The sequence below is a fragment of the Triturus cristatus genome, chromosome 11 (genome assembly GCF_964204655.1).
Source record: "Triturus cristatus chromosome 11, aTriCri1.1, whole genome shotgun sequence".
NCBI classification, from domain to species: Eukaryota; Metazoa; Chordata; class Amphibia; order Caudata; family Salamandridae; genus Triturus; species Triturus cristatus.
In genome coordinates, this window is record NC_140594.1 from 195,417,965 (window position 1) to 195,438,795 (window position 20,831).

The 20,831-nt window shown below is 43.2% G+C and overlaps 1 protein-coding gene across 4 annotated transcripts in view; it reads left to right on the top strand.

Moving 5' to 3' along the window:
- WSCD2 (WSC domain sialate O sulfotransferase 2) overlaps positions 1-20,831 on the top strand; it is a 1,045,855-nt gene that overhangs the window by 79,267 nt on the left and 945,757 nt on the right. For 2 of the 4 annotated variants that reach the window (XM_085633356.1, XM_085633357.1), the window contains exon 1: positions 4,975-5,565. The exons of the other annotated variants lie outside the window; for them this stretch is intronic. The gene's annotated coding sequence lies outside the window, so the exon portion shown is untranslated. Of the gene's footprint in view, positions 1-4,974; positions 5,566-20,831 lie in introns of those variants that run through there. 4 annotated transcript variants of the gene reach the window in all.

Genomic DNA, 20,831 nt, shown 5'->3' on the forward strand with positions numbered 1-20,831 from the left:
AATCTGGGCCTAAACTAGATGAAATGATAGCTTCTAACCAAGTTCCACTTTACACCTGAAATCCAGCAAACCCACCAAACTGTATCTACTCATGAAAGAGCTATTTACACAGGAGATTTGAATAGGTATAGGGTAACATTTTTTATGGTAGCAAAACCTATAATAGGTTTGTTTCGTCTATTGTTCAAATGCAATGAGTTCAACATTAGGCACAGAAAATATGTATATATAAGTAGCGTCGAATGGTGTGCCCAGAGGAAGCTGGGACGCCTCTTCAATGGTCCTCTGGTCCAGTCGAGGGGAACCCACTCAAGAAAGATTCTATCTTGGGTGGTGAGGAACACCCAGTTTGGTCTGAGATTTACTTACTGGAACCACATGAGCTATCCACTCTAAACGGAGAAGGTCCTCATCTAAGTCATGGTTGAGAATGATACTTGCAATAGGGTAGGGCTATTTGTATGTAAAATTTAATGGGCCAAAAATTCATGGGTTAGCTTAAATTTGTGACTGATTCCTACAAAAGTTGAAACATTGCTCATGGTGAAAAATTGCAACTCCTAGATCAAATAGGGGCTAGATGCATAATATGTACTGCTAAGCTAAGGCATTTTGAATACTCACTTTGTTTCAATACCGTTGACTTTTCTTTGAGCTTTCTCTTGTAGTCAAATTTGATAGCATTGTTATGATTGCAAAGTGTACTGTTTGCTCAAATACAATCCGTCCATAGTTGGCGACCTACAATAGAATGCTATGCATGAATGTTCGTAATCACTGAGCATGTACGACATGCCCAAAAATGTTTCTATTTTTTAGGCTTGGGTGAATTTTTATTTAAGCTGGAGTTATTGGAGTAATTTCTGTAATTAAGCATTACTCTTGTAATGTGAAGTTATGAAAATTATGTAATTATGCCAGCTTTAGTAATTAAGAGTAATTTAGAGCAAAAATCATACTGCAGGAGGACAGGAACAATGAACTAAGAGAGAGCGAGGAGCTGCTGGCTACTGCTGTTCATGTCCTCTAGCATTTAGTGGTGTTTTCTTACCGCAAAATGCATCTTCTGGCCCATTTTGAAAATAGTGCTTGATGCTAGATAATGCTTCTGATCCAATTATGCATAAATATTAGTAATTTTGTGGTACTTATGAGCAATTACACTACAGAGAGTCGCACAAGTTATGCACACCCCTATTTTGTTTCGCAAAAATATTGATTCAGCTACACATGTTTTTGACATATGCAAAGTGACTACTTTGGGATTTGAAAATGATCAGTTCTTCCAAATTTTGATTATTTTTCCTCTTTGATGCCTTCACTAAGAGGACAGTTTGGAACTTTGGGACACGTGCAGGAGTACTCACATATTTATCCTTACAGGATCTATAAAAGAAGAGCAATTGAGTCTGTACTGATGGGTCTTGTTGTGTAGATTGTTCGAATTCCACAAGATCATATCTGCAAGTGCTACACAAAGAACACAAATTATGCAATTTGTTCGCTCTCCCTGGGCTTGTGTCAAAAATTGGTAGATAAAATAATTCTTATGGACTGATTAAATATTGGAAAATTGGTGCTGTGCAATAATGCACTTATATTTTCAAAGGTTTTCAAGAGAATGCCTGAAAGTTGTCACAGTCGCATGGTTCCCGCATAATAGGGTCCAACAGGGTAAGTGCAATGACATTGCATTTATACAATCGGAGTTTTACATTTTTAGTTTCCCAAGGGGGCGAACAATGTTCCTGTGAAGAATCCGATTTCTTGCATTCCCATCAATTTTAGGGTGTTTCCTCCTCCTTTCCAACATAGAAATGTATTTACTCTTGCCCTTGTCAGGAATACATCTATGACTGTTCCCGGGGTAGAAAAAGGTTTCAAAACAATACTAGGTCTTTATTGTCCCTATATCTAATAGAAATACCTAAAACAATACAGGAGAACCATTCACTGTCATGGGAACCTGGACACTGTCAGAAAGGCACTTTTGTTTTAGGCAGAAAAATGGCAACTTTCTAAAAGCGCCATTTTCAGAATAAGAACTCAAAATCTGGCTTTATCATTGAAGATGATATTACATTTTAATTCATTTGGGTGGAAGAAGCATTTTTCTATCTGCTCCCAAACTGATGTTATCACTTATTAAGTGCAACAAGGTAACTAACTGTTATCCTATGGGCGAGATAACCATAGAATAGAGAAAACGTATTGGAGGAGTTTTTCAGTGTTAGGACATGCAACACCTAACACACATATCCTAATTTTCAAATACCATGCCTTCACCATTATAGGGACGAGTGCCTTCCTTAGTTGTGACTAATAAGTAATAAAAAGGAAGATTAAGCATGACAAAGGTTTATTGTGATCTGTGCAACTGTATTTAGAATAATTAATTCTTCTATGGATTTTGCACTTATAATTGGAGCTAAAAGTGCACAATCCTGAAAAGTAAAATTCCAATTTTTGCATACCTTTATAGTAACACACAATTCTCCAAAATTATGTAGGTTGTAATATGTCACCGGGTGTGTCTCTTTTCCACATATCACTTTCAATGTTTCCCACATGCTTTCTATTTGTTTCCATTTATGTTGTATGGCACTTTTAGTGCACTAGCTACTATACACTTGCACAAAGGAGTGCACGCACACCCGAACACATTCACACAACATGCACAAGACCACCATCTTATTTTTCCACCTATACATCTATTTATCTAAAATTTAAGTGTTTTAAGGTAAAACTAGTCTTAAAAGGGGAAGCCCCTATTTTGATCTGGACCTACAGACAGTTCAACTTTGACTTGACTAGCACCCAATGATACATGGTTAAATAATAGAAAGACGTAATTTCTGACAAAACACTTTTACGTTCACCTTGCCAAGCAGTGTGAAATGCTCTTTGTTTGCTTCTGATAAAACCAATAGTAGCCACTATAATGATCAGGTTCACTCAATACGTCTACTGGGAATCCCCCTCCTTTACTGAGCCCTGCCTAGATATCTCCAAGAGCATGTCTCCCCTCAAGCTTCAATCTGCAAAGATAAAGGGAGAAGCATGCCAACCTGAGTGACACAACTCTAGGGGTTCTCTCACTTAAGTTACAAGCCTACCTGGAATTCAGAGAGGAACTGGATGCACCATATTCAGAAAATCCTTCTAAACATATTCCAGTCCCCACTGAAAAATAAAAAAAGTTTTTCTGTTTATTTTGAAATATTTTTATGCCCTTAACCCTACAGGATTTTTGTCATTTGAACAAATCAAGAATAGATGAGGAAAGGTGTCTCCAAAGCTACGATTCAAAACAGAATTTCAATAGCAATCAATAAGAATTGGCCTTGATACAGACTCGAGATCAGTGACTTAGAAACCTTGAAGGTTTATTAAAATATTAAAGTGCAATTCAGAAGGCAAGAATATGGGTGGTTTAAAATGCATAATTAATCAGTCACAGGACATTTGAAGGGCGAGCAAAATGAGTCTCCAGAATATGCAGCAAATCAACAGAAAATTGGGTAGCATCCCTAGAGGCTCAGAGAAAGTGAGGCAGATATTCCGGATTACCCCCTGAAACATGTCTTTTTAGAGTGAAATTCAACTTAGAAAGCAATGGAAATCATGCAGTCAGCATAGGGTGAGCAAATGTATCACTCACCATCAAATCATAAAATGGCATTACAAGACCATCATGCAATATCACCATGCCATCACTATCCCCTTAAATGAATAATAATAAGCTCCACTGACCTCATGTCATCAAATATGTTAGCACAAATTTAGGGGCATATTATCAAGCCAGGCGATAAAATTATCGCCGCTTTAGCGGCAAAAAACTGCCGCTAAAGCGGCGATACTGGGCTTGATAATATGCTCTATGGAATTCCAATTGAAGCTCAGGTTAGATGTCCTTCACATCTAACATGGGCTTCAATTGGAATTCCATAGAGCATATTATCAAGCCCATTATCGCCGTTTTAGCGGCAGTTTTCTGCCGCTAAAGCGGCGATAATTTTATCGCCTGGCTTGATAATATGCCCCTATGTTACATAAACAATAGCAGCCGTATGTATGAATGGAACTATAGTGAGTGAGCAGGAAGAGACCTGGAGAGCAACACTTTAACTAAAGACCTTCCTCTGAGGCTCCCTAAGAACAGCACGTCAATGCAAAGCATCCATGCACAGTTTACTGCCTGTGGGTGCCAATGAGAAGTGAAAACATCTTGAAAATAAGGTTGCCATAAAATCCAAAGTGGAGTAGAGGCTTAGTACAGCCTATGCCAAGAGAACACGGTTCTGTACATCACAACATTATTGTATCACTAGCAAAATGTTCATGTTACAAAACAAATATTACTTAAACTGATAATAATAACAACATGTGTTAATTCCAATTAAGGGAGCAGAATATGAAAAAAATATAAAATCCAGTTACGAGCTGAATTTCATGAAGTGTTGAAAAAAGGGTGTCAGCATATTCTTCAAGGGGTCTTTTTATTTGCAGATTGTTTTAGTAAAGAATGCAATATGACCCACATTATTTGATTTAATTGGTCTTTTACCGTTTTGTGCTATTCACTGTACCAATCTATCCTGGGTTCTAGGTAGTTGTGTGTGAATTTCAGCTTTAATTTTGCTCTACCTTGGAGCAGACAAAACATTCTTTTTCTTGGTATGCCATTCCCTGTGGAAAATATTAATGCCAGACTGGGAAAACTGTTTAAATTTCAACTTCTCTTCTTAATCCCACCTCACTTCTAATTACAGTGTTTGATTAAGCAAAGCAGCTTTTGGAACACTGACGGGGGATGAAGGGAGGTGGAGCGTGGGCATGGTGCAGGCGCTGGCTTCTCTTGTCCACTATTCGATGGCATCTATTATAAATTCATGTGCTGTGACTTCATCAGTGACTATGGTAGCTGAGGAATTTGGAGCTTGCTTAGACCGCAGAGGGTTCATGATCTAATTATTTGATGTTCAGAGCTTAAAGTTAGGGAGACCTGATGCTGAGGAAGGACGGTTCTGTCAACAAGGAGATGTGATGAAGTGTGTCCTCCAGAGAATTGGGCTTCCAAGGGTCCACTACAAAGAGTGTGAAAGGAACACATTGTAACTTCAGGAGATTTAGTCCAGCTGAAGGGCCTGATTGCAAATTTGGCAGTCCCAATACCACCGTTGTGGCAGATTCATCGCCGCCGATTAGGTGGTCCGCCCGCTGTATTATAAGTTTGGCGGTTTGCTGAACGAAAGACTGCTGGAGCACTGCCAACAACGCCAGCTATCTGCCGACCGCTGCAATGGTGGCTGGGGAGAAGCAGCTGTCATAGGGTGGTACAGAGAAGTTCCCTGCCATCCGAATTACGAGTTGTCTTTCCGACGAGCTGTTCGTGGCGGAGGGACCACCTGCTTCGAGTCTGCGGAATCTAAGGATTTGGGGTGCAAACTTACTATTTTCCATTTCCTCCCTTCAGTCACTGACGTGGATACCTTCCTCCAGGGCTCCCCTTCACAGCAGCATCTTGACCCCGACGAAAATGACCCTGTTTGTGCCAAAATCCAGGTAAGTCCGTTTAGCAGTATTTACCCATTGACTGGAATGGGCACATATGGTCCAGACTCCAGCAATGTAAAAAAACTGGTAGTAGTTATTTGTTCACATTTGTCATGCATATGTGTACTCTGCTGTCAAAAAATACAAACCTACAGTGACACATATAAAAAAAACAGACACCGCCATCAGAAACACCTCCACCAGCCCATCGAGAACATCATAATAAAGCGGGTGGGAGACTGCCTCCGCAGCAGTCTTTTAGGTACCGCCGCTGCAGCGGTATGGCGGTCGGACCGCCAAACTCATGATCAGGCCTGATGCATTGTCCTACGGACATTGGACCGGCTCAATAATTGCTGACGTGGAGGGGACTCCTATATACTCTTTCCTTAATGGAGGTCCATGCACATTACAGGCTGCTGTGGGTGCTCCTTCACAACAGAGGATCAATTGTGACTTCAACACACCTCCGACTGAAGGGATCTACTGCCCAATACCGACAAATGTGTAGGGGCCTCAGTACATTTTATAACATGTTTAAATTATGAAACTAGTGGCATTTTCACTGATTAAAATGGTCATTAAGCCATACCTAGATTGTACATAAAGGTACTGCCACTGTATCAATAGCAAATCAGTACACACTTTTATTTCAATGCTCGGCCACCTTCCATACGCCTCATAATGTCTAAGAAAAGTTTCTAGATTTAGCTCAGTTCAGTAATTATAGAGAATAATTATGAAAAGTAAGCTTCATTGGCTTGCTTCTGTTCGCTTTGTTAACAATAGGGCGTCAAAATTTGAATAAACACAATTATACTGCAAAGCTGCAGGTAGACTTTCAATCAATTCAATTTGGGGGTTTGAGTGTTTTGAGATTAGGCACCATTGTTCTATTTGGATTTAAATCACCGCTGATGGTGGAGCTGGGCATGATGGGTGTTGACAAACAAGCATCAACGTCATCATTCCAGGCAAAGTTCGACATTACACAGAACGGGAGCCCAATGTGAGTCCAAGAGGGATGCACGCCAAATGTCAACATCTGTACCTGCACTGACCAACAAGTGCCAAATAATGGAATCCGCCATTGCAGATGTTGTTCTTGCACTGACATGTTAGTGACAAATCAAGTGTGCAAATAACAGTGCACAGTTGCCTGTTCAATCGTGTAAAATTGCTCAGTCACTAGTGCAATGAGTGAATGAATGTCTCGCCCACGTAACTGTTTATGGAATACCCTGTTAAGAACAAAAATTTCCTTTTTTCACAGAAAAATATTAAGTGTTTGTTACCTTTGGCACAGTCTGAAACGGAAATAGTAGCCATGGTATTCTTTGCACGTTCCTATCATTGTCAAGTGCACAATCCCTCCTCTTATGGGCATCAAGGGACTACGTTGGCTTCTAAATGTATTTTCCTTATTCTGAAGTCAGAATTACTGGCCCTTCTACGACGAAGATGACTTCTGCGATGCTGGGAGTTCCACCAGCTGGATTCATTGGTGGCTTTTTACTTTGTCCACTTTTACGCCCTTCTTAAGTACACCAGCAAAGCTTTGTTACCCACTAAATGTGGATCCATCGGGGAAGCTAAGGAGTCACGCGCTATTGCTGCATCTGTTTTACAAATACCTGCACCTTTGGCAACAGAGCAGGGACCCTTTCTCACTTGGCTCTCCTCATCAGGAGGGAAGAAGCAGGAACATGTGCGCCCCTTGTCATTCAAGTTTTACAGTTAGTTACAAACACACCTTGCTCCTCGAAGTACAGTGCCGTCCAGCAGGAACTAGCACACACAGGTGTAATCAGTAAAATGCACCACAGCCCCACCACAGCTGTTCCAGGAACACCCAGCTGTGCTTACTGAAATGCACTGAAGTACCCTGTAACTGACTCAAACACACAGCTGTCATCTCTGAAATACACTTCAGACTCAGTATAACTGATTCCAGCACACACAGCGGGCATCAATGAAACACACTGCAATCAGGCTATAATTGATCAAGGCACACACAACTGTCCTCATTAAAATGCACCGTGTCCTACCACAGCTGACCTAGGCACACACAGCTGTAATCACTGAAATGATCTGCATTCCAACTACAACTGATCTAGGCACACCGAGCTGTCATCACTGAAACGCACTGCAGCCCTACTTTAACTGATTGAGGCATATACAGCTGTCATCACTGAAATGCACTGCAGTCTCAACACAACGGAGCCAGGCACACCAGCTGCCATCACTGAAACACACTTCAATGCCACCATAACAGATTCAGGCACACACAGCTGTCATCAGAGAAACGCACTGCAATAACACAATGACTGATCCAGACACACACAGCTGTCATCACTGAAATGCACTGCAGTCCCACCACCACTAGTCCAGGCACATACAGCTGTCATCACTGAAATGCACTGCAGTCCCACCACAACTAGTTCAGGCACATACAGCTGTCCTCATTGAAATGCACTGCAAAAAGGCTATAAGTTATTCAATAAAACATACCTAGCATCACTGAAATGCACTGCAGACCCACTACAACTAGTCCAGGCACACACAGCTGTCATCACTGAAATGCACTGCAGTCCTACTGCAACTAATTCAGGCGCTGCCACCCCTGAAATGCACTAGCATCCTTCTGTAACTGATATGGGTGCACACAGCTGTCATCACAGACATGCACTGCAGTCCCTCTGTAACTGATCTGGGCTCACGCAGCGTTCATGACTGAAATGCACTGAGTCCCTCTCTGAATTATTCAACTGTGTGCCTGAACTGTGGGGAGAGGTTGTGGTCTGACGGCTAGACTGCCGACTTTGGAGCTGGGAAACTAAGGTTTGAGCCTCGGAGTTGACTCCACATCCTGTGATTCTGGGCAAATCACTTAACCTCGCCGTGCCTACCAAAAAAAAATGAATGTGTCCTTTTGTAACGTAACCAGTGCTCATGTAAAGCGCTCCAATACCTTCGGGTCGAGTTCGCTCTATATAAATCTGCAAAAAAACAAAAAACGTCATCACTGACAGGTGAGGGACCGTCCTGAGACCGGTGTGCTGTGAAGGAGACCAACATTGCCACCCCAAGATACATCCTGTCCTTCCAATGAAAACCACTAGACAACTGCCCTTCCATTAGGGGGATGTCAGCATTCCCCAACCGTATTTATTATACATCATAAACACGGCATCAAACAAAGTTGACAGTTGACTTGATATTGCATAACATCTCATACATATATACCAAATGAATACAATATTCTCACACTCCATTCGGAGTCACGCTTGACTATCTCACGGCTCCTCGGGGCATCGTTTACAAGGCACATCTCCACTCACCCAAGGTAAGGGAGACAAGGCCAAGTCTGACTCCTAAAAGAACCATCTGTGCCAGAGCAACCCAATGAAGGGACACCCCCTGGCACCCAATCGGGGGATAAGGCTGGGCAACCGGGCCATACCTTAGTCCCCTGGCGCAGCCCTCATCCCCCCACTCCCACTGGGCATATCACGGGGTATTCTCCTGGGCCAAGGTCAATTGTGGTAGCAGATGCCTCCAGCCCTTCACCAGTGACCGTGTCACCCCAGCCCCGGGTTATTGGAAAAAGCATTATAACTTGAATCCGCCTGCGATTGGATTTGTGATGCCCCATGTCGACAGCCCGTTTTGTGATCAAACCATGACTCCTTACCCGCCTTCCCTATAATACTCCAAGCTAAAGGGATGTGAAGGTGGGGAAAACAAAATCCCAGTCCGTGCACGCACAGGAGGGGAGGCGGCGTGGACCAGCAATCGTCAGGGGCAGGCAGGCAGCAGGTGCTCCTCAAGGCCAAGATAGCGCCTTTTAAGCGCTGTCCTGCCGTCCCTGCCCAATGTCCAGGTGAATCTGCGACCAGCCCCCCACAGCCAATCATGCTTGTCCACAGGAAAGCACCCTGTGAAAATTTGAATGATGCGGCCACTGTTAGGCCGCTGCCGCAAACCGGACCTTACCGACCCGCACCTGTTTTCAGGGCCTGCGAGTTGGTGTTGTGGCCCTTCGCCCAAATGCACTGCAGTCTTTCTGAACCACGCTCAAACACACACAGCTTCATCCCTGAAATGCAATGCAGTCTTTCTGTAACTGATTCAGACACACACAACTGTCATCCCTGAAATGCAATGCAGTCTTTCTGTAACTGATTCAGACACACACAGAAACTCATCCCTGAAATGCACTGCAGTCCGCTATAAGTTATTCAATCAAACATACCTGTCATCACTGAAATGCACTACAGACCCACCATAACTAATTCAGACACATACAGCTGTCATCATTGAAATGCACTGCAGTCCTACTGCAACTCTTTCAGGCGCTGCCATCACTTAAATGCACTAACATTCCTCTGTAACTGATATGGGTTCACACAGCTGTCATCACAGACATTCACTGCAGTTTCACTGTAACTGATCTGGGCTCACGCAGCGTTCATGACTGAAATGCACTGAAGTCCCTCTCTAAATGATTCAGGCTCACACAGCTTCATCCCTGAAATGAACTGCACTCTTTCTGTAACTGATTCAGACACACACAGCTGTCATCGCTGATATGCACTGCAGTCTTTCTGTAACTGAGTCAGACACACACAGCTTCACCCATTAAATGCACTGCAGTCTTTCTGTAACTGATTCAGACACATACAGCTTCATCCCTGAAATGCTCTACAGTATTTCTGTAAGCGATTCAGGCACACACAACTGTCATTGCTGAAATGCACTGTAGTCTTTCTGTAACTGAGTAAGACACACACAGCTTCATCCATTAAATGCACTGCAGTCTTTTTGTAACTGATTCAGACACACACAGCTTCATCCCTGAAATGCACTGCAGTATTTCTGTAACCAATTCAGGCACACACAACTGTCATCCCTTAAATGACCTGATGTCTTTCTGTAACCGATTCAGGCACACATACCTGTCATTCCTGAAATGCACGGCAGTCTTTCTGTAACCGATTCAGGCACACACAGCTGTCATCCCTGAAATGCACTGCAGTCTTTCTGTAACTGATTCAGACACACACAGCTTCATCCCTGAAATCCACTGCAATCTTTCTGTAACTGTTTCAGGAACACACAACTGTCATCCCTGAAATGCACTGCAGTCTTTTTGTAACTGATTCAGGCACACACAGCTGTCATCCCTGAAATGCACTGCACTCTTTCTGTAATTGATTCAGGCACACACAACTGTAATCCCTGAAATGCAATGCAGTCTTTCTGTAACCGATTCAGGCACACACAACTGTCATCCCTGAAATGCACTGCAGTCTTTCTGTAACTGCTTCTGGCACACACAACTGTCATCCCTGAAATGCACTGCAGACCCACCCCAACTAACCCAGGCACATACAGCTATCATCATTGAAATGCACTGCAGTCCTACTGCAACTATTTCAGATGCTTCCAATCACTGAAATGCACTAGCATCCTTCTGAAACTGATATGGGTGCACACAGCTGTCATCAGAAACATTCATTGCAGTCCCTCGACAACTAATCTGGGCACACGCAGCGTTCATGACTGAAATGCACTGAAGTCCCTCTCTAAATGATTCAGGCCCACACAGCTGTCATCGTTGAAATGCACTGCAGTCTTTCTGTAACCGCTTCAGGCACTCACAACTGTCATCCCTGAAATGCACTGCAGTCTTTCCGTAACCGCTTCAGACACACACAACTGTCATCCCTGAAATGCACTGCAGTCTTTCCGTTACCGCTTCAGGCACACACAACTGACATCCCTGAAATGCACTGCAGTCTTTCCGTAACTGATTCAGGCACACACAGCTGTCATCCCCGAAATGCACTGCAGTCTTTCCGTTACCGCTTCAGGCACACACAACTGTCATCCCTGAAATGCACTGCAATCTTTCTGTAACTGCTTCAGTCACACACAACTGACATGCCTGAAATGCACTGCAGTCTTTCTGTAACCGCTTCAGGCACACACAACTGTCATCCCTGAAATGCACTGCAGTCTTTCCGTAACCGCTTCAGACACACACAACTGTCATCCCTGAAATGCACTGCAGTCTTTCCGTTACTGCTTCAGGCACACACAACTGTCATCCCTGAAATGCACTGCAGTCTTTCTGTAACTGCTTCAGGCACACACAGCTGTCATCCCTGAAATGCACTGCAGTCTTTCCGTTACCGCTTCAGGCACACACAACTGTCATCCCAGAAATGCACTGCAGTCTTTCCGTAACTGCTTCAGTCACACACAACTGACATCCCTGAAATGCACTGCAGTCTTTCCGTAACTGCTTCAGGCACACACAACTGACATCCCTGAAATGCACTGCAGTCTTTCAGTAACTGATTCAGGTACACACAACTGTCATCCTTGAAATGCACTGCAGTCTTTCCGTAACTGATTCAGGCACACACAACTGTCATCCCTGAAATGCACTGCAGTCTTTCCGTAACTGATTCAGGCACACACAACTGTCATCCCTGAAATGCACTGCAGTCTTTCCGTAACTGATTCAGGCACACACAGCTTTAAAAAGGGTCATGAGAAGCTATTGCAACATTCCATCTGGCAAGTGTTGACAGTGCAAGCCTGGTACAACATGCCAATGGTTCTCTCTGAGGGGTTACAGCACACAGGATGTCAGCACATTCTTCTAACAGATACTGAGCTTTCAGAAATGCAGGGCATCTATGGGGATTCATCCTTAGATCTTTGATCCATCCAATAACAGGTGCCAGACTAAATGTGGAGGGATAGACAAAGTGTACAGCTGAGGTAACTGCCCAAAACAAGCTTTCACGTATGAAACTATGGAAGATAGGATGAGCAACCAATAGAATTAATATTTCCGTATTTGATAATAGTTCAAAGACAGCTTCAAGGAGAAGTGTGGCACTTTACAGAGAATACATGAGTGAAATGAGAATCTTGACCAAGAGGCATTAAACATACAGCACTTCTTTGTGGAGTCTGGCTCAATAGATTACACACATCAGACTGCAATGAGGGGTAGGGTGGGAACGAGCCAGTGGGAATATATACTTTTGATGCTCTTTTTTCTAGATTGAGATAATGGCAATTAAAATCATTTTCCTTCTATCTCGCTGTTGTTGTTGAAGTGGTGAAGTGAGGATTAATGTGCAGGTTTCTGACGTCTTAGATTCGTGAGTGGAGCACTGGATCGCATCTCCTGCCATATGTAGACAATAAATAAAACAGCAGGCGACCTGTGCATTAGACAATCCAGGGCTGGGAGTGTTTCCACTCACCAGCGGCGCTCGTGCATAGGAGATCACTTCCTGTATGGCCTTTGCATCTCGTTTCAATACCCCGTGACCTTGGCAACCGCCTGGTGCTTAACCACTGTAGCACCTGTTCAATGCAAACAGATGCGCGATGAAGGGATTGGAAATGCTTATCTGATTTACAGTAATTGATTCTCAAGTAAAGCAGTTCAGAGTCTGTCTGTGCCTCTAATCCCGTAGAGCTCCGCTGAGCAGAGCCTTCACCAAAGGGTTAACCCCTCGGTATTCATGTGCTGTTAGCAGGGAGTGCACTCTGTGGGTTATAACAACTTTTGACTGTCTCTCACTTTCTGGGCAATTTTGAGTACACTCGCGTGTCGATATTGCTATGAATTGTTACAGAAAAGCAACAGTTCACCGTGATTAGCTCTTATACGCCATATGAAAGGTTAGGCCTGTATGTGAGTATGTTGTCTCATAGCAATGCAAAGTAACCTCTCTTTACATGAAGTAAAACAAATTTTATAAATAAATACTGCTTAGTTTGAGAGTATTTGGGCCACATTAGACGCTCTCTGCGTAGACATGTATTGAAAATCTCACTGAGGTTTGGTAATGTATGCCCCTTTCCATCTTCAGCCAATGCCTCACGCCACGTGATATCTGAAGCCTGACTTAGGGCTGTGCAGGGTACATACAGAGTTTTATGCGTGTTGTGTGTCCCTTTCCTGCATGGTCCATGCCTAATGCCACGTCTCTTCTGTGCAGTGATATCTGAAGCCTGACTTAGGGCTGTGCAGGGTACATACAGAGTTGTGTGTATGATCCCTTACTTTCCCTGGACCCCGACTCACGTGACTACTTTCCCACGAAGAATGCCCACCTGCGTGTGGCGACGGTAGTGGGGCTGCCTCTAACACCTGGTGATGCACCAGATCTGCCTGGCACCAATGCTTACACCTGGCACAAATCCTGCCCTGAGCAGTCCAGGAACTCTTCCATCCTGAATAAGGCTGGGGCTTCGCCTGCTGGCTGAAGTACAAGTCAGCAAGGCCTCTGGATTGGTCTGGAGCTTGGGCTCATCCAAGTCCAATCACGAATAATATGCATAAAAGAAAATCACCAAATACTGAGACAAATCACTACGTGGAAAGTTTTCAAATCTTGTCGTAGTCTTTGGAGATAGAATGGCCCAACTTGAAATGGAGGCGATGGACAATTGTGGTATTTTGTCCTGTCTGCCTTTGCTGTGCAGTACCCTCCACACCTCTCCCACAAGTGGCGTGGCGAGGTGTTACAAACAAGAGGTACAGTGTCGGGTAGAGTGCTTACTCTGCAGTAGTCAAAGGTTCCAGTGTATACTTTTAGCTATTGTTCAAGTCCCTCCCATAAGTCTAAAAGTTGCAGTCCACATGGGTGATGGGCATGTGTCAAAGCTTGGTATGTGCCACCAGACATACCAGGACTAGGAATGGGTAGTGAGGGGGTTATCTCTGCTTAAATCCTCATCCAAGTAATACATTATCCATCACATGTATCCATTGGAGCTGTTCTCAGCTTAGGCTGCATCTATTCTCCTCTACGGGGCACGGGCATACTTTTTGCATCAATGATTAGCGCCAGGAAGCCCATCTTCTGGGGAAGCTGAGTGCTACAGAAATTCTTTTGACATGATGAATGAATGAAATAAATGTATAAAGCCCAAAACAGCTGCTCCATAAAGGATCGTCCAGGCGCTAGATGACAGTAAGAAGCAACTAAGATGAGTAGATAGAAGAGGGACCAGCCGAGATTAGCTATCACTGAAAAGGCGGGCCTTCAGAAGGCTCTTGCTTGGGTTCTTTGATGTCGCATGTCTAATATGATCCGGTCGATGGTTCCAGAGTTTCCGAGCAAAAAAGAGAAGGAGCGCCCCCCAGCCCTGGTCTTTTTAATCTTGTGGATTCAAAGTAGATTGTGGTTGGCTGCGGGTAAAGCTCTGCAAGGAAGGTATCTTTTGATTTTGTCACAGATATAAGTCGGGCCTTTCAAGTGGCCCTGAACGTTATTCTCACAGCTTTGAATTTTATTCTCTGGTTGACAGGGAGCCAGTGTAGGCTTTTCAAGCCCTTTTGAATAGATGCACTTTAGGAATATTCAACACCAGCCGCATTCTGAATACATTGCAATCTGTTTAAGAGAGTTTGTGGAGATTCCGAAAGTAGTACATTGGCATAATCAATCTGGTGCGTTCTGCCAGGAATTTGAGAGTCCTTCGTAGAGTTTTCAATAGGGAGAAACAGACTCCTGCTGGAGCATTGATGAAAGGCTGAAATGAGGGGGCATTGTATATTTTGACCCCCCAGGTTTTTCGCAGAGGTAGAAGGCGCCAGGGGGACACCCATTTCAGAGGGCCACAGGTGGGTCAGATCTGATATAGACGTTCAGCCAAAAATCAGGATTTCTGATTTTTGGAGTTTAGGCAGAGACAACTTTTGTGCATCCAATCTCAAACTGCAGAGAGACAGCCCAGGAAATTTGATGAAGCCAAGGTAACAAGGAGTTTAAAGGCAAACATTAGCTGGGTGTCATCTGCTTAAGACATTACATTAAAGTCAAACACTGGAACAATAGCGGCAAGGGGAGCCATATAGATATTAAAAAGACATGACTTAAAGCTGATTCCTGAGGTACACCACAGATGATCTCACGAAAACCCTATGCAAAAGAGAGAAGGTAGACTGCTTGCAAATGGAAATAAATAATTGTAATCATTTCCACACGGTGCTGGCAATTCTTGCTTTTTCCAGTCTTTGCAGGAGAATGTCGAGTGACACTGTGTCAAAAGCAGCAGACAGATATAACAAAATTGCGATAGTATTTGTGCCCAAGTCTAGGTGAGTTTTGATAAACTCAGCTAGTTCCAAGAATGCCGTATCTGTGCTAAATCCAGATCTGAACCCAGATTGCGAGGTATGAAGCATATTTTTCGCCCTCGATAAAATGTGTAATCTGGCGATTGACTGCAGATTCCAACATCTTCTCACAGGTGGGAAGAAGTGAGATGGATCTGTAACTGGCAGGACATGAGTGGTACAGTCTGGGTTTTTTGAAGAGTGGAAAGATCAAAGCCTCCTTCCGGAACGTGGGCACTGAACTGGATTCAAGGGAAAGGTTAAAGATAACGTTTAGCTAGGTTAAAGAGAGTATTTAACATAACAAGAGCCAGAGTCAATTATAATTGCAATAAGATTTTTGGTCCCTACTATAATCCATATATTTGTAAAGCGCAAACACATCACCAATTAGGGTTTCAAGAAACTGGAGGCCATCGGGGAGATTAGGTGAGCTATTGCCGAAAGTCACATGATGCTGAGCTGCCGTTGGTGCCGGGGATTGAACTGTGATCCCACACTTTGAAGACAGCCGCCCTGCCCAATGCGCCACACCTCTTCCTGTGATAGTTATGTTTAGTAAGCACAGTGACTTCACCACAAACAGAATAATGCACCGCCTCTGTGGCCTTCAGATCTATGCATAGTACTGTCCCCTGCCTGTGTATCCATTAGTGCTCCTCTTGAGACATTAGTCCTTGCCTTTAATTTTTATTCTTGCTCTTCTTCCAACCTTCAACCTAAAATACTGTTTTATTAATTATATTTTGAACATGAAAGAATGTTGTAGTAAATGACTTGTCCACTATTCTCCACTGTACTGTTCTATCAGAATGTTCCATGGCATCATAGAATGCCTGAGTGTGTCAGTTAGTCAACTCAGGCTGAACTGTTAGGAGCCTGCTCCTGGTGGGGCTGTCTTTGTACCATCTATCTTCTCCTACTATTCTGACCACCTATGCTGGAACCAAGCTACTAATAAAGAAGTATCCTACATGTACAGATGGACTCTGTATCTTCCTTTACAACAAATGTCCCTACTAAAAACTGCACCGATGCTAATTTGACTTCCAAATCTGCTCATCTGTAATCATGTGTGCCTTCTTCTCATATCCATTATCAGCACTCTGTTAGTGTTACAAAAGATTGTTACTGCATGTAGCACAGAAATACGAGCAGCATCACACAGTAGAATCAGTGGCAATCAAGAACTGTTTACATCCCTTGAAATGGCAGCCTCCACTGCAGAGTGAATGGGCTCGCATTGTTCTCAGCGTTTGAGTGATTAGAATTCTAAGCCTCACGCTGGTGAGTGCTCGGTAATTACTGTGTTCTGTGACAGAGAGGTACCATAAAGAGGAACAGCATCCTTCAACAGCTCAGCATGACATATCAATACACTTGAATTAAGAAGCAGGCCATGCATATTTGAAGGATGGCTGCCTGCTTTCAGCACCATTGTCAGCTATGAGGAAAAGAAATAGAACATTAGCTGCCCATGTGCCTGACAACTGGTGGGGAAGTATAATGCAAGGCACACTTATTTACGGCTTCAAAGAAAAGTAAATCCTGAAAGACAAAAGGTCAGGGGAGCACTTTGCTATTTTGGAACATAATTAAAAAGGTTTGTTGTGAACAAAATGATTCGGTTTAAATTGGGGTTTGCCTATGGGTTGGACATTTTATATTACCTGTGTGTGTCTTAGCATTCTATAGTGTTTAAGATGCAACAACAAGGGGCATATTTAAAAGTCCTTTGCTCCACCTGAGCGTCACTTTTTTGATGATCCGATGGCACAGTGAGCTGGCCCATACTTACAAGGCCATGCAAAGCCACCCTGCGTGGCTTTTCATGGTTTTGTAAATATGGCCCCCTTGCTGTGGGTGTTGGCACACAATATCCATGGGAGGCGGTAAAGTGCCACAATGAGGAGTAATATCTTCATTTATACTTATTTTTTGCTCTTTCTATGTGTGTTGCATTTTGCAGCACACCTAGAAGGAGGAAAACGCCATTAATTTTTGTTTTTGTGTAGGAAAGGGTCCCTTCCTGCACAAAAACTATCATCCCTGCAACGCAGGCACACGTGCACCATGGTGCAAGGGTGCCTGCATTGGCGCTAGGCAATACATTGTGCGCCAGCGCAGAGGAAAGCACAGTGATACATAATATTTTTGTAAATACTATGCATCCCTGCACTTTGCTAAAGGCGTAGCTCGGCACAGCAAGATGGCTTGCAGCAATGTGCCATTTTCGTAAATATGCCCCCAAATGTGTGTATAGATTGCGCCCAATTTGTGTGCTCAACGCAACCGTGAATGTATTTATACTAATTCATAGTTTTTCTTTCTGAAGTTTACATTTTATATTTTGCTTGAGTAGAGCATTGTAAACCATATGAATTATATTAGCATATTGTACAGGGGTCTATTACAGAGAAAGCAATAGACTGTGCCCAAACTGTGCCCAAAGGTATTGCATACTCTTCAATTATGAAGGACAGGGGCAACCTCTGACTTACCCCTGTCATCTAAAAAATGCAGGCACTTGCAAGCTGTAATTGAGAGATCTCTGTAGGCTTTGGAGATGAGCAGAAATGTCTGCTAAGTGCTGTCCGGTCTATAGATTGTGAGTAATCTGTAGGGCACAGTGTTGACCTATTTCAAGTGGTTCAAAATCTAAAAGCACCAGGTGTAAGAATACAGGAGGGCAGCAATAGTCAGTCTGCAGACTGGTGAAATGTAGTCTGCTCGAAATTGGCATTAAAAGTAGAGCTCTGCCAAACAAAACGCACCAGGCGTAAGAATGCAGGAGGGCAGCAATAGTCATTCTGCAGACTGGTGAAATGTAGTCTGCTCGAAATTGGCATTAAAAGTAGTGCTCTGCCAAGCAAAAATTGTTACGAGGGAGTTAGACGTGGCTTTTTCAGCGGGTTTATCCCTAGACTTTTTGCTTTTTGGCCTTCTGTTTCTGACCTGCTTTTGTTGGTTTTATGACTCTGGGCACTTAACCACTGCTGATCAGTGCTAAAGTGCATATGCACTCCCTGTAAATTGGATGAATGGATTGGTGTTTCCATAATTGGCTGATTTGATTTACTAGTCATTCCCTAGTACAGTGCACTCTGTGTGCCCAGGGTCTGTAAATCAAATGCTGCTAGTGTGCCTGAAGCACTGATTGCGCCACCCACATAAGCAGCCTGTAAATGTAACTCAGGCTTGCCATTGAATGAATCACCTGTGTGCAGTCTAATACAGCTATGTCGATTTGGCAAGTGCACCCACTTCCCAGGCCCTGCCCTTCCTTTTCTTACATGTTAGTCACCCCTAAGGAAGGCCCAAGGTACCCCTGTGGGCATGGTGCAGTGTATGTGAAAGGTAGGACATGGCCTGGTGTGTGTGGCATATCCTGATAGTGAAATACTGCCAATTTCGTTTTTCAGTATTGCAAGGCTATCGGTATAGCAGAGACAAAGTTTACCAAGGACCTAATCATGGATTGTCAAGGCCCTTGACAATAGTAGAAAAATACCCTGGCTAGAGCATATCTATACCCTCTTAAAAGGTTGTAAGGTAACTCTAGACTGAAAAGAGCCCTCACTCATACAGGGATACAGTAAAAATTAGCTGAAAACAAGGTTTATTATCTCCATGGAATTGGTAAGAGAGGCAGAAGTAAGTTTGAAACAAAGCGTTACCTCTTACTGCGAGCGCCCTCTTTTTATGGGCACACAACCTTATCTCATTATGGGAAGAAATACTCAGAAAGGTTTTACCTAATGAGGCTTAGGTTTGGCACTCTACATTATTTAATCGCATTCCCCAAGTTGGGAAAGTGGTGTCATAAGCTCCCGAATTGTCCATGCAATGGAAAATCCCCCCAATCCACTCTGAATTTTATATTATTCGGTACTTTCTATAGGGACATTCAAAATTTGTATTGAAACCACTCTTTTTAGCTAATACATTTTATCATTATAAACAAGATTTTAATTTTATCTGCAGTCTGCAGAGTGCTTAAATTACGAATGCCGTTATTAGTTTTATACAAATGTCTATCAGGTGAAGAAAGGACTACTCCTATCTAGAGGCTCTAGTTTACGAACAACATGATGACTGAACTTAGAGTCGTAATGTCCCTCTGATTCTGACGTACGCTGCGATCTTGCACTATATGCACTTTAGGAGAACTCTTTCTATCCAAATGAAGATCGAATTTAGAATCTGATTATGTTTTCCATTAAATGACATAAGGCACTATCTTGTACTTTATACACTGGACGGAAATGCACCTTACTCAAATGAAATATGTTGTTTTTAAAATGTATGGTTTTAAAAGGCTCTTATTTTACACCATGATTGACTAATTATCTTGAACTATTAATTAAAAATGGATTGTATCTATGAATGTAAAACATCTTTTGACAGTACACAAATTTTAATGTCTTTTAGTAATGTAAATTGTTTTCTGTGATTAGAATGCTTTTATGGTTGTATACAATGCATTAGCCTTTTTGACTTTGACTTTGATTATCTGTTCCCATTGGATAGAATGGGGAGTTTGCTTAGACCATCTTATAAGCCTAACTAACCCTGGGAACAAAGTAGGAAAATAAAGTTTAGTATGCCTGAACGCACAATGTTAAAATGCATCTTTTAGTGAGGGTGATTTTTTCCTTCCGTGTTTAAAAATACCACTTTTAGAAAGGAGGTATTTTCCTGCTTATCCATTGTGTGTGCCTCTGCTATAATGTGTATTGACTGTCTGGCTGGGGATGTGCAGTGGCTCCAGACAGTCTGGATGAGTCAGCGTTAGGCTGAATAGGCCTGGTCGGCATTTGGAGTGGTGGGAGGAGTAGCACCTGCACCTGAGTAGGGCTGTGCCTGCCTTCCACAATGATGGCTCCCCCGTGGTGTGTCTGGAGCCAGGGCTCACACTGACAATGGAGGTTGTTGTGCACTTGAAAAGTGCCTCCCAGAACTGGTTTGGACTAGGCTCAGAGCCCTGGGCCAGGAAAGAACAAAGAGATTTACTGTTTAAAAAGAGGGGCCCAGACCCCAGACTTTTAGATCACTTCTGGGAATCAAGAGGAACCTTTGCCAAGGAGAAGAGCCAGAGAAGCTGAGGAGGAATTCG